The sequence below is a fragment of the Puma concolor genome, chromosome E1 (genome assembly GCF_028749965.1).
Source record: "Puma concolor isolate L17-30 chromosome E1, mPumCon1.1.hap2, whole genome shotgun sequence".
NCBI classification, from domain to species: domain Eukaryota; kingdom Metazoa; phylum Chordata; class Mammalia; order Carnivora; family Felidae; genus Puma; species Puma concolor.
In genome coordinates, this window is record NC_141680.1 from 39,550,218 (window position 1) to 39,558,702 (window position 8,485).

Sequence of the window (8,485 nt, forward strand, 5' to 3'; positions counted from 1 at the left end):
AAGAGAAAATGCATGCTAACAAGCAGAAAAGTCCTACACTCAGACATTCACCAGTGACATCCTTCACTTCCTTCCTTCTCTCTGGGGGAAGTAGAGCACCTGCTCTGGTCCACCCAAGCCTCGTGCGGGAGACTGACCTGGAAAACTGCCAGCCAGCCCTCCCTGACCTCCCCGCCTCTCCCCTTGCCGTGTCTCCATCTAGCTCTCAGCCCAGCCCCTGGGGAGGTCGTCTGGACTCACACTGTCTCCCTCTCCTCATGCAATCCACTGCCATCCCCTCCGCCACGTGGACCAGCTGCCCCACTCTGAGACACCTGCCCTGCAAGCCATTCCCTCTCTCCTTCCTCTCTCCTCCCTGGTTTCTATGACACCATTTTCTCTGTGGTCCTCCTCCATTTCTGGACACTTCTCATGCTCTTTGCCTGGCTTCTCTCCCTCTGCCCCTTCTCAAATGCGTCCGGCCTTGGCCTTCTGCTCTCTGCACCTGCACAGCCTCCCAGCGTGATCTCACCCACACCAGGGCTTCAGTTACCATCTACTGCTGACAATGCTCAAAGATATCTCTGATATTTTTTCAGAGTATCAAGGATATGGCAGAGGAGGTGGGAAGAATATCACGTGTGCTTCAAAAGCATTTTACAACTTTTAAAGCGACACGCACATCCAACCCTCTTCAGGGACAGTCCGCTGGACCTCAAAATCGGCAAGCCCCGGTCCGAATTCATCAACTCTCCCGATCCTGTTCCCCCTCCTCCTCATTTCTTCAGGAGCCCTGCTGTTTAAGACAGAAAAGTAGGGGCGCCTAGGTGGCTCAGTCGGTTAAGCATCCAACTCTTGGTTTCAGCCCAGGTCATGATCTCATGGCTCGTGAGTTCGAGCCCTACATTGGGCTCTGTGCTAATAGTGCAGAGCCTGCTTAGGATTCTCTCTCTCCCTCTCTCTCTCTGCTCCTCCCCTGCTCTCTCTCTCTCTCTTTCCCTCTCTCTCAAAATAAATAAATAAACTTAAAAAAAAAAAAGAAGAAGAAACCTGGGAGTCACCTTCACACTCCATGACTACCTACTGTCCATCACTCCCTTCTCTCTACTTCACCCTCTACACCTCCTGTCTCTCCATCCCTACACACCAGTACCACACTCCAGTACAGGCCTGACTCCTTACTCCCAGCAATGGTCATTCATCCATTGACTCATCGGCTGATTCATTCATTCATTCGGCAAGTATTAACTGAACACCCATTACGTGCCAGATGCTGACCCAGATGTTTAGGATACATCAGTGAAGGGGCGCCTGGGTAGCTCAGTCGGCTAAGCGTCCGACTTCGGCTCAGGTCATGATCTCACGGTTCGTGGGTTCGAGCCCCAAGTCGGCCTCTGTGCTGACAGCTCAGAGCCTGGAGCCTGCTTCCGATTCTGTGTCTCCCTCTCTCTCTGCCCCTCCCTCGCTCACACTCTGTCTCTCTCTCTCAAAAATAAACATTAAAAAAAAAAATCATTGCTCAATGGAACTTACATCCTGGCACTGCAATAATTTCCGAGGTCATTCCATCATCCGCGTGAACCCTCTGACCTCCAACTCTGCTGCGGCCACAGTGGACTCGTCATCATGTGCATCTGCTCAGCATCTTCCACGGGATCTCATGCTCCTGGGGTCAAGTCTGGTCCACATGTGAGGTGCCCTGATCCCTTCCCTCCCATCTGCTCTCACGTCCGCTTTCCTCCCCTGCCCTCTCCTCTTACTCCTTCACCGAACCCTCCTCCCCCCAGAACACAGTGGTGCTCTCGCGCTAACACTTACACTTCCCGGTCCTCTGCCTTCAGGGCTTCCCTCACCTGACCACCCGGCAAACTCCTGGTCACCTTCAAGTCACAGCTCTGACCCTGTCCCTTCCAAGGAGCCTTGCTCGACTTCCCCAGGCAGATGCCGGGGAAGGGGCTCTCCCCGTAGGGTGGCCCAGCCCCCATCATAACACATCATACTGTGTGGCGCCACTCGCCTGCCCACCAGCTGGCTCTTCCTCTCCACCCTGAATGTCTGCAGGGCTGCAACCTGCTTCGATCCTCTCTGCATCACCACCGTCTGCCCCCTTATCTGGCATACACATAGTAGGGGTCAGCAAACGGTGGTGGGCTAAATAACCGGCAGTGAATTAGTACTGGTGTCACAGACAGGGAGAGGCTTGGGGAGAAGGGGACGGTGAGTTCTGAACTGGCTCCAGAACAGCCCTCTTACGGACAATTTGGATCCCATGCTTAAAAGCAGGGTTCAAATCCTGCTTCTGTACCTACTGGCTGTATGCTCTTTGTGACCCCAAGCTCGTCCCCTCCCCTGTAAAATGGGGACAAGAAGAGAACCGATCACATTACATGTCTGGCACCGTGCCTGGCACATCAGCTCCATCAAAAGTGAGCTGTTGCCGCCGGCACCACAATCCTCCCAGGTGTCCATCCTTGTCTCCTGACCCTCCCATCCCCCCTAGCGCGCACCCCACTACCCCCTCCCTTCTCGCCTCCCAATCCACGCTTGACCCACAACCGCCAGCGCCTGGAATTTTCCGGGCTGAGATCACCAGGGACCTCCTCCTTGCAGAACCCTTTCCTCTCTTGACCTCCCAATGGCATGTGACCCTGGCATCACTTCCTCCTTCTTCAAAGTCCCTCTCTGACTTCCATGACGCGAACCCTCCAACTTCTCAGGAGAGCCTTCTGGCCCTCTCCCTCTGGGTCTCTCCAGCCCAGACTCTGCCGATCCAGACACAAACAATCAACTGCCTACCGAGCATCACCGCCCCGTGTGCCACACCCGATGCCAGCATGTCTCAAGCGGTTCCTTACCAGCTCCACCCCCTCCCCTCCCCTCACGCCTGGGATCTACCGGTGAGAGGACAGACAAGCCCCATCCACCAAACCCCCAGGCTACACCTCTGGGAGTCATCCCCTCGGTCTTGCCCGCCCCCCAAGCAGCCCCAGTCCTACTCTTAACATCCCACCTTCTTGACATCTTCATACCCAGCCCTCCACTCATCCCCCTCCGCTCTGCTGGAGTCAAACCATCTTCTCTCAGCAGGGCCCTTATAAGTTTCCTACCACCTGCTATTCAAATGTGCTCTCCCGGATCAACAACACAGCATCACCTGGGAACTTGTTAAAAATGATGCATCTCAGACCCCCACCTCGGACCTACTGAATCAGAATCTGCATTTTAACAAGACCCCCCAGGGACTCCCATGCATTTTAAAGGTTGAGAATTGCTATCCTAACCAATCTCCCAACCTCTAGCCTCCCCCCAACTCTAACCAACCCCAGACTTGACAACCGATGTGCAAATATGGTTTGTACCTCTTAAAAGCCCTTAGTGAGACTCCCCACTGCCCTCAGGATTAAACCCAAACTCCTCACCAAAACATCCAAGGTCTCCTTAATCTAGCGTCCGCCTGAAGGCTTTCCCTCTAACCTTCCCTCCTGCTCTCTGGCCACACAAACCACCTGGTGGCTGCCACAAGGCACACCTTCAGTGTCACAAGGAACACTTTGCTGGTTCCTACCTCTGTGCCTTTGAACGTGCTGTCCCCGCCCCCCCCGCCCCCCCCCCCCCCACCTTGCTTGGAATGCTCTACCTCTTATCTGCCTGTACACACTTGGTCCCAGCTGAGACTTTCTCTGACTCCATGAACACAGTTACTTTCTTTCTGCCCGTGTCACCACTGTCCTGAACACTAGCATGGCTCTTATATCCTTGAAGTTATTTCTCTATAGGTCTGTCAGTCCCACCACCCTGGGTGCTGTGTCTCTCCGAGGGCCCATCCATGATGATTCAATGAAGTATTTGCTAAAAGACTGAATAATACAACTTTTTCAACTTCTGTCGTGACAGCAACTAGAACAGGAAGAATGGAGAGGAGACTTCAGGAGGAACTGGTGGAAAGGGGAACACAGCAGGGCAAATACGCTATTCATCTGGCATCTCTCAGTCTGGAAACTTCCCAAGAGCAAAGTCATCAACCACAAAATGTTAACTCCAAGGAGATTTTCAAGATCTGGTCACCCAACCAAATGCCAGAGAGGGCAAGTGCTTTGGCCAAGGTCACAGCCGGCTAGGGGCAGGGCTGGAACTAGATTCCAGGTAGCTCTGGGGAAACTTGGGGCAGATGGCTACTTCACTCCACGAACCTCTTCCTTTCCTATCCATCTTCCATCCCTAAAGGAAGTCCCCCATGCTCTAATGTGATCCGAGGGACTACCTGGGCTCACTCGAAGCTCTTAAAGCACCTGCTGGGACCTGGGCGGGCTGGAGTTGCCAAAGCCCCGACGATTGGAAGAGGGCATCCAATTGTCCCCATCTTCCAGATTGGCAAACTTTGGTTCTGAGACTCTGTGTCACCCTGCTAGCTAATGGCAGAGGCAGGATTTGACACTAAGTACTGTGCTGTTCCCGTACAAAGATCTGAAAAGTCAAAAATCCCACCCATGCAGAGTCACTATTTACAATAATCATGACGACTGGCCGCCTAATGCCTGGGGAATCCCCTCGCTCCCACCAGTTCCTCTTTAAATCAATCCTCTTTCCCTCTTGCACAGGAGGTCTGACTTAGGAAAGAACCTGTACACCCGCCCTCGCACCCCAGCCAGGCCTACTGGAGAGATCACCGCAGAGTCATAACCTTTGACTGGGAAATCACCCTTCCCTGTGCCGGGGACTTGACAATGTCACTGTTCACATCAACCCTGGGGCTGGTACTAGCGTCCACACTCTGAGATGGGGGAACTGAGGGTCGCAGATAACGCAATACTAGCCGATGGTCAAAGCCAGTAAGTGGCTAGGCTGGGTCTTGAACCCACGTCTTTCTGACGCTAGCGCTCCTCTTTCTGTTCGGCCACGTACAGGCTTTCCCACCCAGCAGGAAACCACCTGAAGCCTCTTACTGGGTTACCTAGAGAAAGTAACTTAACCTCTCTGAACGCCCCAAGGTCAGAAGCTTTGCTTTCGGGAGGGAAAAGCGAGACGCAAACGAAACGCAAACCCGCGGGCGCCGGCGCAGTTCTTTCCCGGAGCCCGGGGCTTTCTAACGGGGAGGGCGCGCCCCCAGTCCCCGGGACGCGCGAAACCAAGCGCCCGGCCGGCTAGGCAGAAGCGAAACCTCGACACTCTTCAGCCTCCCCCGCTCGGTTCTGGGAACCAGAGAGACAGGCTTCGTGGAAACGCGCGCGGCGGCAGCCGCCTCGGACCCCGGGACCGCCCCGACCACAGCCCGAAGTCCCGGGCTGGGAGGTGCGGGGGCCGGCGCGGTCGGGCCCGAGCAGCAGCGCTACGCGCGCTTCCGCCCCGCTCGGCTCCGGCGGCGGCCGCGGCGGCCCCACAATCCCCTTCTGGCTCCGGGGACGGGCGGGGCGGGGCGGGGCGGGGCGGGCCGAGCGGGCGGAAATAATTTTCTGTTTGGTCCTCTCTGCCCCAGTCCCTCAGCCGCGGGACGCGCGAGTCGGGCGAGGATGCCGGAGGCGGGAAGCGGGAGCGGGAACACGCTGCTGCCCTGGCAAGCTTAGAGGGGCGGGCGGAGCAGGGATTGAGCGCCTACTGTGTGCCTCAGCGCTTTCCAAAAGGATTTTCGTTAGATCTTCACTGCAGCGCTTGCCAGAGGGAGTTAACGTCCCATTTCAAGAGGAACAAGCTGAGCCTGAGAGGTCAAGTCACTCGCGAAAAATTGCACAGCCAGGATCAGCGTGACATCCCAAATCAGTGCTCAGTTACACCGAAGAGAGCACGACGAACTTGAACCACTTGTTGGCTGAGTCTTGTTCTTGCTCGTGGTGTGTGTAAGCACACAGTAGGTTCTCAGGAAAATATTGGAAGACCGGTAACGAGCTTTACAGCTCAGCCATGGGAACACCCGCCACTAATCCAGCCCAACCCTCGGGGCACCGGGTTTCCCCAGTGACCTCGGAAGGGAACACTTGCGCTGGGCGGACATCTCAGTTAAACACAGGCATTCGACCTACACGTGGTGGCGGACCCCCAGCCCTACCAGAGGACAGATCGGGTTCAAGTCCCCGCTCTGCCGCTTTCAGGCTGTGTGACTTTGGGCAAGTCACTTATCCGCCGGAACCAAAACTAATCTATTTTAAAATAAGATATTAACACCCACCCCCAAGAGTTGTGGGGAGGATTAAACGAAACCGTGTTCCTAATACACTTACTAAGTGCCCAAGTATCTCGCGTTCACCACACACTCTTCGGGCGCTGCACCCGCACGGGATGAGACCCAAAGACAAAGCCTCCTCCGCCCCAGTCCCCACGTCGCCCGCCCCTGGATGCAGGGACCGATGGGCCTTCGAGTGACCCTCGTCCGGCGAAACCCGAAACTTCGGCCGCGGTTGGTCCCGAAAGCAAATATTCAAATATTCCGAAAATGGTGCATGGCTAGGGCTGACATTTTTGCGTTTAATTTTCTTCAAGTTTTATTCTTGTCAGTAAAAGTAATTCGTTAGAAACTCCTAAGTGAGACTTCTCGTCTTTTTCTTAACTTTTCGTATGAGCGAAGTTCACAAAGCGGACCAGGATACCGGCTTTTGGCACTCCTCGCAGGGATCCCGGTCCTCGCAGGAATCCGGGTCCTCCCGCCGGCCCCGACAACCCCTAGCTCTCGGCCCCCTCCCCCAGGCACGGAAGCAGCAGAGACGGGCCTCCTCCCCGCCGCGCCCGTTTAGAGCTTCTACGTCCTGGCAGCCCTCCGGGATTCTTGGGTCCTCGCCGGAGTGAGGGAGGTGGAGGGCTGCAGCCCAGGGCTCAGCTTCCCCGACCTCCCCAAACGCCAGTGTCGCTGGGATTAGGGAGTAAATCCCTGACGCCAAAGACCAGGTCAAGGACAAGTTCTCCCCCGTCCTACTCCCCCCCCCCCCCCAGTCCTGGGCGGGGATTCACCCCCCCCCCCCCCCCCCCCCCGCTTCCCGGATGAAAGGTACTAAATAGACGCGAGGGGAGGGGTGGCGGCGGGTCCTGGCCCCTTGATGTTCCGGTTGAACAGGTGCGGGTGAAAAGGAGGCGGTCCCGGCGGAAGAGTCGGCCAGGGGGGCAGTGCGCGGAAGAGGGGGGCAACCTCCACCACCCTCAAGTACCCCTGCCGCTCTTCTCCTCTCCTCTCCGTCTGCCCCTCCCCCGCAGGAAGCGTTCCCGGGCGCAAGGTCTTTGAAGTGTCGCTGAAGCCCTCCGGACTGCCTTCTCCCCTCCGCCACCCAACCTCCCGCGGAGGGAGCGTGACCTTTGGTTCCTGAGGGCGTCCGTCCCCCACTTTAGGAAGTGGGAAGGGGGATCAGATTGCGTCCCCCTGGTCCACTCCGGTGTTGGGATAAAGCCATCGGGCTGACGCCCCTCACTTCTTCCCAGACCCAATTTCAGGCTTTGATCCTTTGGGGGTGCTGTGTGTGAGTTTATGTTGTGTGCTGGTGTGTGTGCCTAGAGGTCAAGTGTAACTGTGCTGTTTGCAGGCACTTCCGTAGTCGTGGGTCTTTAACTGGCGTGGGTCTATAAGCGTGCCTGCGGGGTCGGACCTGAGGTTTGTGTCTCTGGGAGAGTCCGGTGGTGTGGCTGGATGAGGCTGGGGGTGAGTTTGTGTGTCCGTGGGTGCCTCGGTGTGCCTCTAAGGGGTCTGAGTCCCTGTGCGCGCGCGCCTGAGTCTATAAGCTGGATCGGAAGCTCCCTGAGGGCAGGAATCTATACCTGTTTTGTATGTTGTTTCACTGCTCTGTCCCAGCGGCTGCACACAGTAAGCATTCAATAAATATTTGTGTAATGAACAAACGTCTGTGTGTGAAAGTGTCTACCCTCCAGAGGGGCCTCCGAGGAAAGAGCCCACGAACGGCCACCCAAAGAGCACCCCCGACACGGAAGGGCAAGCGGCCCACGTAGCTCCTGTTCCTTCTAGCGCCCCTTCCTCCGATCTCCACCTCAGAGTTTCCTCGGGGTTCAAGAGAAGAGACGAAGACAGGGGCGGAGGGGTATGGAGAATCGGGGACCCCGGCCCGAGACGCAAGGGCAGGCACAGGGAGAGCTCAGGCGCAACAGCCGACAGCCACCGAAAGAAAAAGAAAGAGGGAAAATACGCGCGGAGCGAGCGAGCGACTGAGCGAGCGAAAAGCTCCCTACCAAGCCAGGCTTTGTTCCCTGAACCTAAGACTTTACCCGGCGGCGGGCGGCGGGCGGGCCGGGAGCGAGCGAGCGGAGGCGCGCGGCCATGGCTGCCGCGGCCGGGCAGGGGGGCCGGGGGGGCGGCGCGTGAGCGGGCGGCGCGGGGCGGGCGCGGGGCGGGCGGGCGCCCGCGATGTGCCACTCGGCGCCTCCCCCGCCGGGCCCGGGCTGTGCGGCGGCCGGGCGGCCCTGGTAGCCGGGCGCGCGGCGCGGAGGGGGCGAACCCGGCGCGCGGGTCTCATTGTTGCGGGGGGGGGGGGGCCCGTCGGGGCATGAGGGCGAGAGCACGGCGGGGGGGGCGGCCAGA